Source organism: Rutidosis leptorrhynchoides, chromosome 4, assembly GCF_046630445.1.
Source record: "Rutidosis leptorrhynchoides isolate AG116_Rl617_1_P2 chromosome 4, CSIRO_AGI_Rlap_v1, whole genome shotgun sequence".
NCBI lineage: Eukaryota > Viridiplantae > Streptophyta > Magnoliopsida > Asterales > Asteraceae > Rutidosis > Rutidosis leptorrhynchoides.
Genome location: NC_092336.1, coordinates 596,867,506 through 596,889,089, shown reverse-complemented (window position 1 = coordinate 596,889,089; position 21,584 = coordinate 596,867,506).

Here is a 21,584-nt window from a genome sequence, read left to right as displayed (position 1 = left end):
ATACCATTAATGTGAAAGTTATAAAACTAAATGTCATGACCAAGGTTGAAAAAGACGCGAGACGGGCCGAAACGGTAGCGACCTCAAAACGTCGCAACGGAAAAAACGGGGCCGAGACGGGATCGAAACGGATGTTGACTAATGTTGACTTTTATATATATAAATATATATTTACACATATTTTAGAGCTAAAAAACCTTCATTAACAAGTTTGTACCTATAATTGCTATTAGCGTTAATATTATACAAAATGGAATACTAAACTAAGTCAGTTTTGATTGATTTGACCGACTTATAACCGATTTTAGCAGAATTTCTAACTTTTGACCGGTGTTGACCGAATTTTTCCTGCATTTGACCTGACTTTTTTCCGTTAACCGGCTTATAAGAAAACGGGACGGGGTCGAAACGGTTTAGTCATCAAAACGCCGCAACGGGCGTCGCAACGAACGTAACGGACGCCGTTTACAACAGTGGTCATGACAAAAAAAGAAGCCATGTACATAAACTACCAATCAAAAAAAAAAAAAAAAAAAAAAACAACTTCCTTTTTCCATGCATATAAACTAATAATTAAAAAAGTTGATGAAAATATGTTTCATTGTTTTGTGTAGACAGAAGGAAATAATTTTATTTTTGCAATTATATTTAATTAATGTTTAATAGTTAAGAATTTTCCATTTTACCGAAAATCAAGTATTGGTATCATCGATATCATCAATACCAATAGTATATTTCTTGTGTATGGAAATTTATTATGTAAAAGAATTAATAAGGTAAAAAAAATGAGTGGTAAAATAGAATGAATGAATGCTGACAGTTGGAAAACCGAGATGGATGGAGTGAGGTTGGTGGATGAATTTATAACCGTTTGATCAACTTCATCCGTCAATCGTACGGACCATTTATCTCTCTTCTATTCTCTTCCGGAAACCTTTCCGTAAACGGTGCCATATTAATCCGTTTCACATGGATTGAATTCATCAGTTAGTGAAAAAGATAACATCATGTTTTTCCTACTACTTATACTATCATGATCATAATTCTAAATCATAAATTCATTCATAATCATAACAAAACGCAATCCTCATCATAGAGGTGAAGGTAGAGTGGCAATGGATGTTGGATTCATCATATATCCATCCGATGATGAATATAAATAATTTAAATGAATGCTAAATGGATATGAATATAGATGACAATTTATAATCCATCCATATATTAATTTACCACCCAAATATATATATATACATATTTACTTAAATGTATGAATTTATATTTAAATATCCTTATTTGTGTACACAATAAACTACTCGTATTAAAATGTTATTAAAAATATAGATTGTGACGATACAACTATACATATACTATTAAATTAATATCTTACATATATTATAATTCATAATAGGAATACTTTTAGAAAAATTTAACATTCAACAAATACTTGATAACCCGCTTAATTCATCGTATATGAATATGAATGAATAATATTTAAATAAATATGGATATGAATATAGATTTTAAAAATTAAATGGATATGAATATGAATATGGATATAGCTGCACCCGATTCATATCTGATCTATTGACATCCCCTGGTGAATATGATAAATGATACTCCGTTACAAACTTGTTGGTGTCCCCTTTTAGAGATGACAATAAAATGAATATCGATTGGACTTATATTAATTTTCATTTAACTTTTTAAATCACATATTTATATTTATATCCACTTAAATATAATTCATCTATAAATATCCGTATTCGTTAGAACTAAACGAGTTGACGAATATTCGCTGAATATTAAGCTTTTTTTAAAGATATTCCTATTATTAAATCAAATCATTAATTATTTTTATTAATAAATATATAATATGTAAGATATATGAATTATATACTATCTTCACAATCTACATTTTTAATTTTAATAATTTATTAGTTTAGAATATACAAGTTATAAGTATATGTAAATATTATGCATATATAAGTTAATATGTATATATTTATATGTATTATATATGAATTTCGGGTGATAAATAGATATATCCATGAATGATAAATTTTCATCCATATTCGATCCGCTAATATTTGACATCATCTATATTCATATCCGTTTATCATCAATTTATATCATCTATATCCATTATGTGGATCCGATCGTATGGATAACCGATGGATCTGATATCCATTGCCTTGTCGTCCCTACCCACTACGCATGGGTCAGGGTAGATCATTCCACGCAATTGAAAAAAGAACTACTACAATCGTTTCATTAAAGGTGTTCACATACTCTTTTCATATAATTTTAGAAAATCTCACTAACTTAATTATCAACCAATCAGAAATCTCAACTCTATAATGTAACCCTTTTTGATTGGTTGAAATAGAAAGTAGACACTTAAAATGAAACATCTCAAAATGGTAATGCGAACATCTGTGATGGGACGAAAAAAGTACAAAATTTTATCTCACATTACCAAAAATAGTACAATACAAATTAAATTTATTTGTGAAATAAAAAAAGGTTAAAGCTACAAATAAGCTATATATTTTCTCAAATGTCTCGATGTAGGCAATATACCCATTTTCCTCTTTCTGTCGGCTATATACTTTTAAAAAATGTATTAATATAAACGATTATACTTTTTTAACCTTCAACCAAAAAAGTTGATGATGTGACGTCATATTTATAGTTTACATTCGGGAAAAAAACTATATATCCTACATTGGAACAAAAGAGAAACTATATTTAGTCCACGTCATTTAAAAAAAAATTACACGCAATTATTTTGACCGGTTGTACCGGTAACTGGTAACACTTGTTGACAAGAGAACATTTTTTAAAATTATATAGCCGATAGTGAGGCAAAATGGGTTTATAGCCCATCAGGACATTTGAGAAAGTATATAGCATATTTGTAGCTTTAACCAAATAAGGGTTTTGTAATTCATATATAATCTTAAAAATAAAAGTATATTCGATATCATGTGCCAATATCATTGTTTCAAAGAATTACTAATTGTAGGCATGTATCCCGAAATCGAACCGTTACCGGTACTGAAAATCGTATCGAAAGAAATTCGATATCGGTCTCGCTTTCATGAATGTGAAGTTTTCGATTTCGAGAGAAATCGGTATGGTGCCCAAAATTTAATCGGGAAATCGGTATTAGTACCGAATTTACACGACACGCTCATAACTACGCGATACCATGTATTAAAATTTCAAAACGTGACTATATTAAAAATCAAGAAGCATAATAAAGAAGTACTAGAAAATTCAGAATAGAACATCAAAAGACTTTAGAATAAACATTAGGCCGATTAACTTTATTGGCCAAACCCTTCATCTTGCGAAAGATATGTATCATGTTCCTTGTTGATATTGCTCCAATTATACACGTTTTATCTCGCAATATCTCCCTCATTTCATTCGTTTTAGAGGATCATTGGGCCCGAAAGTTGTTTTTCTGCACTAAAGTTTATCTTCAAGGCTAAAAGCCTGATTTGGTGTAAAATTGACCAAATCCTTATCAAAAATTGCAAAGAAAATGACAAGTGCAGGAAACAGCTCCAGAAGCGTCGCTCCTGATGATCCAAAGCGCCGCTCCTCAGAGAAAAGCGGCACTCTCATGCACGTTTTGGCTCTAATTTTCACCAGTGGCCATAAACGCCGTTCCTTAGTGTCAAAAGCGCCGCTCTTACAAAGAAAAGCGCCGCTCCTGCTTTTTAGCCAAAAGCGCCGCTCCTGAGACAAAAGCGGCGCTCCTGACACTGATTCAGCCCAGAATTTTCAGCACTATAAAAGGAAAGAGAAGAGGTCATTACAAAGGGGAGAGCTGCAGTTTTTAATCCGAATTTCACACACAAAACCCTAATTTCATCAACCATTAGAGTTTGAAGGTGAATTGACGGAAGCAAGCTCAAGTTTCATCATTATTAGCTCTAGATCTTCTTCTCTTTGTCATTTTGGGTTGTAATCTCTACTTTGCTTTATCTATTTTGCACTAATTAGTTGTAATCTTCACTTTACTTTATCTAGTTTTGCACTAATTACTTGTAATCACTCAAGATGATGTTTATTTGTGTTTCTATGCTTATTATTAGTGTAGTCTTAGCCATGCTTGGCTAATTTATTTGTGTTTGCTTATCTATGAATCTCTAATGCGTAGGATTAGCCCTTAATTAATTGAATAAAGTTGTTTTGAACGAAAATACATGAGTAAGTGTTATTGTGTTAGCTATGATCCATTGCTATGATTTGAGATAGGTTTTACTTTGATTACATAGATTGAATAGCTCTCTTAGTGATTTGAGAAGTGAATCAATTTGTGCTTCAACACCTTAGGTGTGATGCCCCGTACAAAACCGTCGTGTACGAATCATCAACAACAGGATCATTACAAGGTTAAGTACTATATGCGTTTTCAAAAGAGTTTGCATTCATTAATAAAGTGATGTCTAAACCAACATCGAATGTTTTACAATCCCAAAGCATGCTTCACTAAGTAGAAGCAAATAATAAGTGTATGTGACCACAATGGTCGTTACAAGTCATAGTTCAAAAGTACTAATGTTTGAATGCAAAATAAAGTAGTTCATGCAATAACAACTCTAAGCAGCGGGTGTCTACAGCACGACTAGTACACAGCGGAAGCTAACCTCAAGCACCTGAGAAAAACATGCTTTAAAACGTCAACACAAAGGTTGGTGAGCTATAGTTTAAGTATAACAGTATGTAAGGTAGGCTACGAGATTTTAGTACTACAAAGAGCGTTTCAAAACAGTATGATAAAGTATATGTTAACCGTGGGCACTTGGTAACTAACTTAACGTTTATACCCCCTGAAAGTACACTTGGCAAGTGCGTATGTCTACGAAGTATTAAACACTCGTTAAATGCTAGCGCTACTAGCCCGAGTGGGGATGTCAAACCCTATGGATCCATATCTAAGATTCGCGTTCACGGTTCAAAAACCAATGATTAAACGTTACCGAGCTAATGGGAATGTTTATGCCGTTGTATAACCCACACATATATAAGTTTAAGTACTCGTGCCTAGTATGTAAAACATAAAATCCGTATGTATTCTCAGTTCCCAAAATAAGTTAAAGTAAAAAGGGAATGCTATAACTCACAATGATAATGTAGTCGTAAAGTCGGTTCGGAAAAGGTGTGCAAGTAATCGGTCCGAAGGTCCTCAACCTAAGGCAAATAGTACTAAGTCAATAAATCATCTTAATAGGTTTAAAAGTATGTAAATAAGGTCTTAAGGGTCATCATCATTCATCATCAAACAAAAGGCGTAAAGTAAGTTTCGTTTATGAAAGTAGTTTAAAACAAAGACTAACTTCAGTCAGTCACCACGGCCTCTACCCTTACTGAATTAAGGTGAGACCAGTGGCCATGGCTCCGTATATGAGTATTTTAAGTGTGGTAAAATTTACAGAAGCAAACTCGTCTTTGTTTGACCGTGGTGACGGTCTAAGTTCGAGTAGGTCATAAATTTCTGCACAACGTTAAAAGGACATAGTGACGATCGGAGGGCCATAAATCCTAAACCGTAATTCGGATTAAGACGAGTCCTATATGAAAAGTTATCTACTCGAACAGAAATATTTGAAAATAATAATCACAACAGCCCAGGTCTACTGGTATGTTACAGAAACAGCAGAACAGTAGGCAGAGAACAGTAAGCAGAAAAATAATGGGTTCCGGTGGGTTTGGTGTTTGATGTTCATCATGGTTCTCATCCTTGATGCCTATAGTCTTACAAAAGTTGGATATTAGATGTATGTGCATGGGGATTAAGTGTTAACAATATTCCAAGTATTCTAACTAACTAGTTCCATTCAAATATGATACTTACACATGAAAGAGTGGGCTAACTAAGTCCATTTAAAAGGTAGGGTGGGCTTTATAAGCCCATGTTCAATTAAAAGCCCAAGTTGTGTGTAATTAACAAATGAATCCAATTAAAGCCCATGTAACTAACTAATCACCATAGTTAATTAAAATAATTAATAAAACTAATCATGAATGTAAATAATATCTAAAAATATTATTCGTGTAAGTCTCGGGTGTCACAAAGACGTTTCGGGCAATAAAAGTCAAGTACGTTTAGTCATGGCAACATGTAAATGTAATAACATACATTCGTTTAATCACACGTATTAATAATAATAATTATTAATAAATATACGTTGGAAATTCCAGGGTCGTTACATTACCCACCTGTTAAAGAAAATTTTGTCCCGAAATTTTAAGCTGAGGTAGATGGAGGAGTTGGGAAAAGGTGAGGATACTTCCGCATCATTTGATCCTCTCGCTCCCAAGTAAACTCAGGTCCTCGTTTAGCATTCCATCGTACCCGGACGATCGGAATCTTGTTGCGTTTCAAAGTTTTGATCTCACGATCCATAATCTCAACTGGTTCTTCCACAAAGTAGAGTTTGTCGTCAATCGTAAGTTCCTCAAGTGGTATGATAAGTTCAGGTGCGGCAAGACACTTCTTCAAGTTCGACACGTGGAAGGTAGGATGAACTGAGCTCAATTGTGCTGGTAGATCCAAACGGTATGCAACGGGTCCAACACGTTCCAAGATTTCAAAAGGACCAATGTATCGTGGGTTTAACTTTTCACGTTTTCCAAAACGGATCACACCTTTCCAAGGTGCAACCTTCAACATTACAAGATCACCAACGTTGAATTCAAAGTCTTTACGTTTGAGATCGGCATAACTCTTTTGGCGATCACGGGAAGTCTTAAGTCTAGCTTGAATCTGAGCAATCTTCTTCGTTGTTTCATGGACTACCTCGGGTCCGGTAATTTGATTTTCGCCTACTTCGGCCCAACAAATAGGAGAACGACACTTGCGGCCATACAATGCTTCAAAAGGTGCAGCATTAATGCTCGAGTGGTAACTGTTGTTGTACGAGAATTCGGTTAACGGCAAATGCCTTTCCCAGGCCTTGCCGAAATCAATGACACATGCGCACAACATGTCCTCCAAGATCTGAATAGTTCGTTCACTTTGCCCGTCAGTCTGAGGATGATAAGCAGTGCTCATGTCGAGAAGAGTTCCCATGGCTTCTTGCAAAGAACGCCAGAATCTAGAAGCAAAACGGGGATCGCGATCTGAGAAGATCGATAAAGGTACACCATGACGAGATACAACCTCTTTGATGTATAATTGAGCAAGTCTTTCCATTGTATCAGTTTCCTTCATCACTAGGAAGTGTGCAGATTTAGTAAGGCGGTCAACAATAACCCAAATGGTATCGTATCCGCCCACCGTCTTCGGCAGCTTAGTAATGAAATCCATTGTTATCCGTTCCCACTTCCATTGTGGGATTTCTGGTTGTTGAAGTAAACCAGAAGGTCTCTGATGCTCGGCTTTAACCTTCGAGCAAGTCAAACACTTACCAACATAAGTCACAACGTCCTTTTTAAGGTTCGGCCACCAATACTGTTCCTTAAGATCATGGTACATTTTGCCCGCTCCAGGATGAATCGAATATCTTGATTTGTGTGCTTCATCAAGTATCAGGTTTCGTAGATCTCCATAATAAGGTACCCAAATTCTTCCGGCATAACATCGAAGTCCAGATTCCCTAACCTCGAATCGAGAGACAAGTATGTTCAAATGTTTGTGAGATAAATTCTCCTCCTTGAGAGCCTCATCTTGGGCTACTCTGATCTGGCTGTTGAGGTTCGAATGGATGGTGATGTTCAGAGCCCTAACACGAAGAGGTGCCGTCCTCTCCTTTCGGCTTAAAGCGTCAGCTACGACATTGGCCTTGCCAGGATGATAACGGAGTTCACAATCGTAGTCGTTGAGCGTCTCGATCCATCGACGCTGTCTCTTATTCAGTTGCTTCTGATCGAAGATGTGCTGGAGACTCTTGTGATCGGTGAAGATAGTGCTCTTAGTTCCATACAAATAATGTCTCCATAATTTGAGCGCAAAGACAACGGCTCCAAGTTCAAGATCGTGAGTAGTGTAGTTCCGCTCGTGAATCTTCAATTGGCGGGAGGCATAGGCAATAACTTTTGATCGTTGCATCAGTACACAACCAAAACCACTCTTCGATGCATCACAATAAACAACAAAGTCGTCACTGCCCTCAGGAAGTGATAGGATAGGTGCGGTGGTTAACTTCTTCTTCAAAGTTTGGAATGCTGATTCGTGTGCGGGTTCCCAAATGAACTTCTTGCCCTTGTAAGTCAGTGTGGTCAAAGGACGCGCAATTAGAGAAAATCCTTCGATGAATCTTCGGTAGTAACCGGCGAGACCTAGGAATTGGCGAATATGCGTCGAAGTAGTGGGGGTCTCCCACTTGCTGATGGCTTCAATCTTGGTGGGATCAACTTTGATACCCTGGTCGCTCACAACATGACCCAGAAACTGTACTTCCTTCAACCAAAATTCGCACTTAGAGAATTTGGCGTAAAGTTGCTCTTGTCTCAGGAGTTCAACCACTAATCGGAGGTGTTGCTCATGTTCTTCTTCGCTCTTAGAGTAGATGAGGATATCATCTATGAAGACGATAACAAACTTATCCAAGTACGGCTTGCAGACACGATTCATGAGATCCATGAACACGGCAGGTGCATTTGTTAAACCGAATGGCATCACGAGAAACTTATAATGACCATAACGGGTCCTGAATGCAGTTTTCATCACGTCACTTTCTTTCACCCTCAGCTGGTGATAGCCGGATCGCAAATCGATCTTTGAGTAAACACTTGATCCTTGTAGTTGATCAAAAAGATCGTCAATTCGTGGAAGGGGATACCGATTCTTGATAGTCAATTTGTTGAGTTCACGGTAGTCGATACACATACGGAAGGATCCATCCTTCTTCTTTACAAACAACACAGGTGCGCCCCAAGGCGAGAAGCTTGGTTGGATAAATCCTCGATCAAGTAGTTCTTGTAGTTGGCTTTGTAATTCTTGCATCTCGGAAGGTGTGAGTCTATAAGGTGCGCGAGCTACAGGTGCAGCTCCTGGCACTAAATCAATCTGAAACTCTACGGCTCTCTGCGGCGGTAATCCAGGTAATTCCTCTGGGAAGACATCGGAAAATTCGTTCACAATTCGAACGTCGTTCACGCTCTTCACCTCAGTTTCTACTGCTTTCACATGTGCTAGGACAGCAAAACGTCCTTTCCTCATAATCTTTTGTGCTTTCACGCAACTAATGAGGTTCAACTTCGAGGTACATCTCTCTCCATAGATAACCAGTGGTTCACCATCTCCTTGTGGTATGCGAAGTGCTTTATCTCCACAGATGACATCGGCTCTTATCTTGCTCAACCAATCCATACCAACGATCACGTCAAAACTTTCCAGTTTGATAGGTATCAAATCAATTTCGAAATCTGCACCGGCTATGTTGATAATAGCTCCACGACTAATATGGTCAACCTTTTCAAGTTTTCCATTAGCGACCTCGACAAGCATACTCTCTTTTAACGGGACTAATGACCAATTAATCTTATCGCAAAAATGTCTACATACATAACTTCTATCCGCACCAGTATCAAACAAGACAGAAGCTAAAAGATTGTTGATTTTGAATATACCTGTCACCAAGTCGGGGTTATCGCGTGCATCCCTTGCATTAACATTGAAAGCTCTACCACGGGGTGGCCCGCCATCTTTTCGCTTGTTTGGGCACGCATTTCTGAAATGGCCCGTCTGCCCGCATTCGTAGCACTTTTTAGGTCCATTGGTATTCGGCTTCCCATTCAAAGTGGTGACCTTGCAGTCTTTTCCAACATGCCCAGACCGTTGGCACTTCTCGCAGACAATATTGCAATACCCAGTGTGGTGTTTGTAACACCTCTTGCATTGTGGTAAGGTTCCCTTGTAGTTCGGGTTGGAGTTGGTGTTGTTGTTGGGGTTAGGGTTTCTACCATTGTTGTGCCTCTTGGTGGGGGTCTGGTCATAGGTTCTCCCCCTGTTGTGGTTGTTGTTGTTGTTGTTGTTATTGTTATTATCCCACTTTCGCTTTTCGCAACTACCAGCTTCAAACTTAGCCTTCTCCGGCTCATCAATAATGATTTGGTTCATGAGAGTATGCGCCATGCGCATTGCTTCGGGAACATTCGGTGGTTTGGACGATGTGACGTTTCCTTTGATGGACTTAGGGAGTCCCCAGAAGTATCTCTCCATACGCTTGAATTTCGGGGTGACCATTGTCGGACACATAAGAGCTAGTTCTAAAAATCTCCTGTTGTAACCATCAAGGTCGTTCCCAATGGCCTTTAACTGCATGAATTCGATTTCCATCTTCTGGATTTCGGTTCTCGGACAATACTCATCAATCATAGCTGCTTTGAATTCCTCCCATGGCGTAGCATACGCCTCATCAATGCCTTTCGCTTGAGCTAATGTGTTCCACCACGTTAGTACGCCGTCAGATAGCGTGCAAGATGCAAACTTGGTCTTATTGTCCTCCGAACAGTTGCTAACTCGAAATACTGATTCAAGTTTCTCGAACCATCTGGTGAGACCAACCGGTCCCTGGTTCCACTGAAGTTATGTGGTTTGCAGCTCTGGAATTCCTTGTAAGTACACCCATTTCGAACGGGTGGGATAACTGGTGGTGGTGGCGGTGGAGCTTGGAGATTTCTTTCTGCTAGGGCTGCGGCTACACGTTCTTGGATCATCTCTTCAATTTGAGCAGCAATAGGTATGGATCGACCGTTAGCCATGGTGTTCTATACAAACATTTTGACTCAAGTCAAAATCCAGCATTCAATATATATAATAATATAGTATATAACAACCAACATGTAAACAGCACAACACATGTTAATTAAGTAACGCAAGTTGATACAAGTACCGCAAAACACCATACAGTAACGTAAGTAGAACACTTGTGCAAAAAGTAACATTACAAAGTTTCCATTCATTAATAATAATAAGTTTCATACATCTGAATAAGTTCGTACAATACATAAGTAAAACAATAAACTACAACTAGATTACATAACGAAATCTAAATACAAAAGTCCTACGGTGAAGGTGGGTGTAGGATGTCTAAAACCTGAGCCAACTGCACCTCGAGCTCAGTAACCCGAGCTCGGAGGATTCCCACCTCCCTTGTCAATTCCTCGACAGTGGGAGCTGGTGGGGCGGGCGGTGCTGGTGGTGTAGGTGGGGCCGGTGGTGCAGGTGGAGCGGGTGATGCCGGTGGTGCGGGTGGTGCAGACCTCACAAAACGAGGTGCAGACGTCCCAGCTCCAAAAATAGTTAGTACGTAACGAGGTGCCTTACGTATGAGTGGGTCGGCAGGGTACGGCACAAGCCGCTTACGGGCAGTAACCCTCCGACGCCGACCAAAAGCGTCAGTGAAAGCACGACCTCCATTCACCCCTGGAATGACGGTACCATCAGGACGGTACCGCTTCTTCGGCGGGGTGGAGGGTGCCTGTATAGGTATATCAGCAGGGTCCTCGTCGTCACTGGAGTCTGATGAAGAATCATCTGATGAAGAATCGGCGGATGATGAGTCATCCGAATCGTGTGGTGGTGACACAGGTGGTTGAACTGGCAGTCCGAAGGCGGCCAACATCTCTATGTGTCTGAATGGCGGAATCGGCACTAAACGTCCATCTGGAGCGCGTCGGCACGGCATGCGCATATTGTTACGGAATGGCCCTTCCCCGAACTCCGCGGGGATCACAACACCACCGATGCGGGGTTGTGAATCCGAGGGTCCGGGAGCAGACGAAGCTGGAATCTCCGTAGGGCTCACGTGTCCATCAGAAGTAGCCACTGGTGCAGGCGGCTGGCTGCTAGTCCCGAAAGATGAAGCGCCGGGGTCACTCGTGCGTATCGGGATCGATGGATCGGCAACGGTGGTAGGTGGAGTAGCTGAAGAGTCTAAACTGCCCAAAATGCTAGCAGGTGGTACATCCGACATCTGAACAAGGAAAAATAAATTTTCCATGTCAGTAAGTCATAAAGCAAGCACGTATTAGGACAACAGTTTAAATCATGTATAACAATAAGTAGCATGGCAATAATAACGAATCGTATAGAAGTAGCATGCAATCGGAAGCAAGTATTATCATACAGTAGTGAAATCATGTAGTAACATGTGGCATATAGCAGTAACAGTAAGCAGCAGCATGCAATAAGTTCAGCGGAAACAAGTAAACTAGCAAGTTGTAGATTAGTCCTATTAGTGAATCCTACTCGGGTCGGTCTTAGACTCACTAATGCAACCTAATTCCCTACAACCAACGCCCTGATACCAAATGTGATGCCCCGTACAAAACCATCGTGTACGAATCATCAACAACAGGATCATTACAAGGTTAAGTACTACATGCATTTTCAAAAGAGTTTGCATTCATTAATAAAGTGATGTCTAAACCAACATCGAATGTTTTACAATCCCAAAGCATGCTTCACTAAGTAGAAGCAAATAATAAGTGTATGTGACCACAATGGTCGTTACAAGTCATAGTTCAAAAGTACTAATGTTTGAATGCAAAATAAAGTAGTTCATGCGATAACAACTCTAAGCAGCGGGTGTCTACAGCACGACTAGTACACAGCGGAAGCTAACCTCAAGCACCTGAGAAAAACATGCTTTAAAACGTCAACACAAAGGTTGGTGAGCTATAGTTTAAGTATAACAGTATGTAAGGTAGGCCACTAGATTTCAGTGCTACAAAGAGCATTTCAAAACAGTATGATAAAGTATATGTTAACCGTGGGCACTTGGTAACTAACTTAACATTTATACCCCCTGAAAGTACACTTGGCAAGTGCGTATGTCTACGAAGTATTAAACACTCGTTAAATGCTAGCGCTACTAGCCCGAGTGGGGATGTCAAACCCTATGGATCCATATCTAAGATTCGCGTTCACGGTTCAAAAACCAATGATTAAACGTTACCGAGCTAAAGGAAATGTTTATGCCATTGTATAACCCACACATATATAAGTTTAAGTACTCGTGCCTAGTATGTAAAACATAAAATCCGCATGTATTCTCAGTTCCCAAAATAAGTTAAAGTAAAAAGGGAATGCTATAACTCACAATGATAATGTAGTCGTAAAGTCGGTTCGGAAAAGGTGTGCAAGTAATCGGTCCGAAGTTCCTCAACCTAAGGCAAATAGTACTATGTCAGTAAATTCTCTTAATAGGTTTAAAATTATGCAAATAAGGTCTTAAGGGTCATCATCATTCATCATCAAACAAAAGGCGTAAAGTAAGTTTCGTTTATGAAAGTAGTTTAAAACAAAGACTGACTTCAGTCAGTCACCACGGCCTCTACCCTTACTGAATTAAGGTGAGACCAGTGGCCATGGCTCCATATATGAGTCTTTTAAGTGTGGTAAAATTTACAGAAGCAAACTCGTCTTTGTTTGACCGTGGTGACGGTCTAAGTGCGAGTAGGTCAGAAATTTCTGCACAACGTTAAAAGGACATAGTGACGATCGGAGGGCCATAAATCCTAAACCGTAACTCGGATTAAGACGAGTCCTATATGAAAAGTTATCTACTTGAACAGAGCTATTTGAAAATCATAATCACAACAGCCCAGGTCTACTGGTCTGTTACAGAAACAGCAGAACAGTAGGCAGAGAACAGTAAGCAGAAAAATAATGGGTTCCGGTGGGTTTGGTGTTTGATGTTCATCATGGTTCTCATCCTTGATGCCTATAGCTTCAAGTGTATAACTCATTGATGTGTTTACATCATATTTACCAAGTTTTGACCATCATAACCCTTGTGCAAGTCCAAGACATGTAGCACAACTTCACTTAAGAGTTGTAAGTGTTTTGATGAACCAAAGTTACATCAAAGTCTTAGATCTAACACATACATGAACTTTAAAACTAATAATAAGTTACAAACTTGAAAGTAAACTAACTAATCAAGATCTTAAGATGTAGAACATAGTTCTTAGTTAGATCTTGAAGATCCAAGACTCAAAAGTCTAGATCAAGCATAAGTATACAAAGTTATATTTAAAAAGTTTCATTTATATGTTCTTGAACTTTAAAGTTAACTTTAAGTTCAAGATTAATGAGATCAAGGTTAACTAGTAACACTTGACCAATAATAACCAACAACATGAAATTAAAGTGCAAGTAAATGAAGTAACAAACTAATTTAAACAAGTTAATGAGTTCATGTGTTGCATACTTTAAAGATTCAAGCCTAAGCTTGATCTTTAAGGAAAGTAAACTTTAAAGTTTATTTCATGAATCACAAGCATGCTTTCAACACATGAACTTTGATCTTTTGAAACAATAAAAGTATAATCATAAACTAGTAAGTTTATGTTCTTGTGTTCTTGATAAATACAAGATATTATGAAGAATCAAACTAGTAAGTTTGATCTTGTAACTAGTGAAGAACAACTAACATTTATATGTAACAAAGTAACAACAACAAGTAATCAAACTACAAGTAACAATAGATGATGATGATTCAAGGTTGCTAGTGAAATGTCCCGTTCTTATTGATTAAAAACGTTCCATATTAATTGATTTCGTTGCGAGGTTTTGACCTCTATATGAGACGTTTTTCAAAGACTGCATTCATTTTTAAAACAAACCATAACCTTTATTTCATAGATAAAGGTTTTAAAAAGCTTTACGTAGATTATCAAATAATGATAATCTAAAATATCCTGTTTACACACGACCATTACATAATGGTTTACAATACAAATATGTTACAACAAAATAAGTTTCTTGAATGCAGTTTTTACACAATATCATATAAGCATGGACTCCAAATCTCGTCCTTATTTAAGTATGCGACAGCGGAAGCTCTTAATAATCACCTGAGAATAAACATGCTTAAAACGTCAACAAAAATGTTGGTGAGTTATAGGTTTAACCTATATATATCAAATCATAATAATAGACCACAAGATTTCATATTTCAATACACATCCCATACATAGAGATAAAAATCATTCATATGGTGAACACCTGGTAACCGACATTAACAAGATGCATATATAAGAATATCCCCATCATTCCGGGACACCCTTCGGATATGATATAAATTTCGAAGTACTAAAGCATCCGGTACTTTGGATGGGGTTTGTTAGGCCCAATAGATCTATCTTTAGGATTCGCGTCAATTAGGGTGTCTGTTCCCTAATTCTTAGATTACCAGACTTAATAAAAATGGGCATATTCGATTTCGATAATTCAACCATAGAACGTAGTTTCATGTACTTGTGTCTATTTTGTAAATCATTTATAAAACCTGCATGTATTCTCATCCCAAAAATATTAGATTTTAAAAGTGGGACTATAACTCACTTTCACAGATTTTTACTTCGTCGGGAAGTAAGACTTGGCCACTGGTTGATTCACGAACCTATAACAATATATACATATATATCAAAGTATGTTCAAAATATATTTACAACACTTTTAATATATTTTGATGTTTTAAGTTTATTAAGTCAGCTGTCCTCGTTAGTAACCTACAACTAGTTGTCCACAGTTAGATGTACAGAAATAAATCGATAAATATTATCTTGAATCAATCCACGACCCAGTGTATACGTATCTCAGTATTGATCACAACTCAAACTATATATATTTTGGAATCAACCTCAACCCTGTATAGCTAACTCCAACATTCACATATAGAGTGTCTATGGTTGTTCCGAAATATATATAGACGTGTCGACATGATAGGTCGAAACATTGTATACGTGTCTATGGTATCTCAAGATTACATAATATACAATACAAGTTAATTAAGTTATGGTTGGAATAGATTTGTTACCAATTTTCACGTAGCTAAAATGAGAAAAATTATCCAATCTTGTTTTACCCATAACTTCTTCATTTTAAATCCGTTTTGAGTGAATCAAATTGCTATGGTTTCATATTGAACTCTATTTTATGAATCTAAACAGAAAAAGTATAGGTTTATAGTCGGAAAAATAAGTTACAAGTCATTTTTGTAAAGGTAGTCATTTCAGTCGAAAGAACGACGTCTAGATGACCATTTTAGAAAACATACTTCCACTTTGAGTTTAACCATAACTTTTGGATATAGTTTCATGTTCATAATAAAAAATCATTTTCTCAGAATAACAACTTTTAAATCAAAGTTTATCATAGTTTTTAATTAACTAACCCAAAACAGCCCGCGGTGTTACTACGACGGCGTAAATCCGGTTTTACGGTGTTTTTCGTGTTTCCAGGTTTTAAATCATTAAGTTAGCATATCATATAGATATAGAACATGTGTTTAGTTGATTTTAAAAGTCAATTTAGAAGGATTAACTTTTGTTTGCGAACAAGTTTAGAATTAACTAAACTATGTTCTAGTGATTACAAGTTTAAAACTTCGAATAAGATAGCTTTATATGTATGAATCGAATGATGTTATGAACATCATTACTACCTTAAGTTCTTTGGATAAACCTACTGGAAAAGAGAAAAATGGATTTAGCTTCAACGGATCCTTGGATGGCTCGAAGTTCTTGAAGCACAATCATGACACGAAAACAAGTTCAAGTAAGATCATCACTTGAAATAAGATTGTTATAGTTATAGAAATTGAACCAAAGTTTGAATATGATTATTACCTTGTATTAGAATGATAACCTACTGTAAGAAACAAAGATTTCTTGAGGTTGGATGATCACCTTACAAGATTGGAAGTGAGCTAGCAAACTTGAAAGTATTCTTGATTTTATGAAACTAGAACTTTTGGAATTTATGAAGAACACTTAGAACTTGAAGATAGAACTTGAGAGAGATCAATTAGATGAAGAAAATTGAAGAATGAAAGTGTTTGTAGGTGTTTTTGGTCGTTGGTGTATGGATTAGATATAAAGGATATGTAATTTTGTTTTCATGTAAATAAGTCATGAATGATTACTCATATTTTTGTAATTTTATGAGATATTTCATGCTAGTTGCAAAATGATGGTTCCCACATGTGTTAGGTGACTCACATGGGCTGCTAATAGCTGATCATTGGAGTGTATATACCAATAGTACATACATCTAAAAGCTGTGTATTGTACGAGTACGAATACGGGTGCATACGAGTAGAATTGTTGATGAAACTGAACGAGGATGTAATTGTAAGCATTTTTGTTAAGTAGAAGTATTTTGATAAGTGTATTGAAGTCTTTCAAAAGTGTATAAATACATATTAAAACACTACATGTATATACATTTTAACTGAGTCGTTAAGTCATCGTTAGTCGTTACATGTAAGTGTTGTTTTGAAACCTTTAGGTTAACGATCTTGTTAAATGTTGTTAACCCAATGTTTATAATATCAAATGAGATTTTAAATTATTATATTATCATGATATTATCATGTATGAATATCTCTTAATATGATATATATATACATTAAATGTCTTTACAATGATAATCGTTACATATATGTCTCGTTTAAAAATCATTAAGTTAGTAGTCTTGTTTTTACATATGTAGTTCATTGTTAATATACTTAATGATATGTTTACTTATCATAGTATCATGTTAACTATATATATATATCCATATATATGTCATCATATAGTTTTTACAAGTTTTAACGTTCGTGAATCACCGGTCAACTTGGGTGGTCAATTGTCTATATGAAACATATTTCAATTAATCAAGTCTTAACAAGTTTGATTGCTTAACATGTTGGAAACATTTAATCATGTAAATATCAATCTCAATTAATATATATAAACATGGAAAAGTTCGGGTCACTACAGTACCTACCCGTTAAATAAATTTCGTCCCGAAATTTTAAGCTGTTGAAGGTGTTGACGAATCTTCTGGAAATAGATGCGGGTATTTCTTCTTCATCTGATCTTCACGCTCCCAGGTGAACTCGGGTCCTCTACGAGCATTCCATCGAACCTTAACAATTGGTTTCTTGTTTTGCTTAAGTCTTTTAACCTCACGATCCATTATTTCGACGGGTTCTTCGATGAATTGAAGTTTTTCGTTGATTTGGATTTCATCTAACGGAATAGTGAGATCTTCTTTAGCAAAACATTTCTTCAAATTCGAGACATGGAAAGTGTTATGTACAGCCGCGAGTTGTTGAGGTAACTCAAGTCGGTAAGCTACTGGTCCGACACGATCAATAATCTTGAATGGTCCAATATACCTTGGATTTAATTTTCCTCGTTTACCAAATCGAACAACGCCTTTCCAAGGTGCAACTTTAAGCATGACCATCTCTCCAATTTCAAATTCGATATCTTTTCTTTTAATGTCAGCGTAGCTCTTTTGTCGACTTTGGGCGGTTTTCAACCGTTGTTGAATTTGGATGATCTTCTCGGTAGTTTCTTGTATAATCTCCGGACCCGTAATCTGTCTATCCCTCACTTCACTCCAACAAATCGGAGACCTGCACTTTCTACCATAAAGTGCTTCAAACGGCGCCATCTCAATGCTTGAATGGTAGCTGTTGTTGTAGGAAAATTCTGCTAACGGTAGATGTCGATCCCAACTGTTTCCGAAATCAATAACACATGCTCGTAGCATGTCTTCAAGCGTTTGTATCGTCCTTTCGCTCTGCCCATTAGTTTGTGGATGATAGGCAGTACTCATGTCTAGACGAGTTCCTAATGCTTGCTGTAATGTCTGCCAGAATCTTGAAATAAATCTGCCATCCCTATCAGAGATAATAGAGATTGGTATTCCATGTCTGGAGATGACTTCCTTCAAATACAGTCGTGCTAACTTCTCCATCTTGTCATCTTCTCTTATTGGCAGGAAGTGTGCTGATTTGGTGAGACGATCAACTATTACCCAAATAGTATCAAAACTACTTGCAGTCCTTGGCAATTTAGTGATAAAATCCATGGTAATGTTTTCCCATTTCCATTCTGGGATTTCGGGTTGTTGAAGTAGACCTGATGGTTTCTGATGCTCAGCTTTGACCTTAGAACACGTCAAACATTCTCCTACGTATTTAGCAACATCGGCTTTCATACCCGGCCACCAAAAATGTTTCTTGAGATCCTTGTACATCTTCCCCGTTCCAGGATGTATTGAGTATCTGGTTTTATGAGCTTCTCTAAGTACCATTTCTCTCATATCTCCAAATTTTGGTACCCAAATCCTTTCAGCCCTATACCGGGTTCCGTCTTCCCGAATATTAAGATGCTTCTCCGATCCTTTGGATATTTCATCCTTTAAATTTCCCTCTTTTAAAACTCCTTGTTGCGCCTCCTTTATTTGAGTAGTAAGGTTATTATGAATCATTATATTCATAGATTTTACTCGAATGGGTTCTCTGTCCTTCCTGCTCAAGGCATCGGCTACCACATTTGCCTTCCCTGGGTAGTAACAAATCTCAAAGTCGTAATCATTCAATAATTCAATCCACCTACGCTGCCTCATATTCAGTTGTTTCTGATTAAATATGTGTTGAAGACTTTTGTGGTCGGTATATATAATACTTTTGACCCCATATAAGTAGTGCCTCCAAGTCTTTAATGCAAAAACAACCGCGCCTAATTCCAAATCATGCGTCGTATAATTTTGTTCGTGAATCTTCAATTGTCTAGACGCATAAGCAATCACCTTCGTTCGTTGCATTAATACACAACCGAGACCTTGCTTTGATGCGTCACAATAAATCACAAAATCATCATTCCCTTCAGGCAATGACAATATAGGTGCCGTAGTTAGCTTTTTCTTCAATAACTGAAACGCTTTCTCTTGTTCATCATTCCATTCAAATTTCTTTCCTTTATGCGTTAATGCAGTCAAGGGTTTTGCTATTCTGGAAAAGTCTTGGATGAATCTTCTGTAGTAACCAGCTAGTCCTAAAAACTGGCGTATGTGTTTCGGAGTTTTCGGGGTTTCCCACTTTTCAACAGTTTCTATTTTTGCCGGATCCTCCTTAATACCTTCTTTGTTCACTATGTGACCGAGGAATTGAACTTCTTCCAACCAAAATGCACACTTTGAAAATTTAGCGTACAATTCTTCCTTCCTCAATACTTCTAACACCTTTCTCAAATGTTCACCGTGTTCTTGGTCATTCTTTGAGTAAATAAGTATGTCATCAATGAAAACAATGACAAATTTGTCAAGGTATGGTCCACACACTCGGTTCATAAGGTCCATGAACACAGCTGGTGCATTAGTTAAACCAAACGGCATGACCATAAACTCGTAATGACCGTAACGTGTTCTGAAAGCAGTCTTTGGAATATCATCTTCTTTCACCCGCATTTGATGATACCCGAAACGTAAGTCAATCTTTGAATAAACAGACGAGCCTTGTAGTTGATCAAATAAGTCATCGATTCTCGGTAGTGGGTAGCGGTTCTTGATGGTAAGTTTGTTCAACTCTCGGTAGTCGATACACAACCTGAATGTACCATCTTTCTTCTTGACAAACAAAACAGGAGCTCCCCACGGTGATGTGCTTGGTCGAATGAAACCACGCTCTAAAAGTTCTTGTAATTGGCTTTGCAGTTCTTTCATCTCGCTGGGTGCGAGTCTGTAAGGAGCACGAGCTATTGGTGCAGCTCCTGGTACAAGATCTATTTGAAATTCAACGGATCGATGTGGGGGTAATCCCGGTAATTCTTTCGGAAATACATCGGGAAATTCTTTTGCAATGGGAACATCATTGATGCTCTTTTCTTCAGTTTGTACTTTCTCGACGTGTGCTAGAACAGCATAGCAACCTTTTCTTATTAGTTTTTGTGCCTTCAAATTACTAATAAGATGTAGCTTCGTGTTGCCCTTTTCTCCGTACACCATTAAGGGTTTTCGTTTTTCTCGTATAATGCGAATTGCATTTTTGTAACAGACGATCTCTGCTTTCACTTCTTTCAACCAGTCCATACCGATTATCACATCAAAACTCCCTAACTCTACTGGTATCAAATCAATCTTAAATGTTTCGCTAACCAGTTTAATTTCTTGATTCCGACATATATTATCTGCTGAAATTAATTTACCATTTGCTAATTCGAGTAAAAATTTACTATCCAAAGGCGTCAATGGACAACTTAATTTAGCACAAAAATCTCTACTCATATAGCTTCTATCCGCACCCGAATCAAATAAAACGTAAGCAGATTTATTGTCAATAAGAAACGTACCCGTAACAAGCTCCGGGTCTTCCTGTGCCTCTGCCGCATTAATATTGAAAACTCTTCCGCGGCCTTGTCCATTCGTGTTCTCCTGGTTCGGGCAATTTCTAATAATGTGGCCCGGTTTTCCACATTTATAACAAACTACATTGGCATAACTTGCTCCGACACTACTTGCTCCGCCATTACTCGTTCCGACACCATTTGTTCCTTTCGTTCTATTAACCCCTGGTCCGTAGACCTCACACTTCGCCGCGCTATGACCATTTCTTTTACACTTGTTGCAAAATTTGGTGCAGAACCCCGAGTGATTCTTTTCATACCTTTGGCATAGCTGCTTCTGATTGTTGTTTTTGTTGCGGTTATTATTGTTGTTGGGATGATTGTTGTAGTTGCTGTTGTTGTTGTTGTTGTTGTTGGGCCGTTTGTTGTAGTTACGATTGATGTTGAAATTGTTGGGATAATTGTTGCAATTATTGTTGTAATTGTTGTTG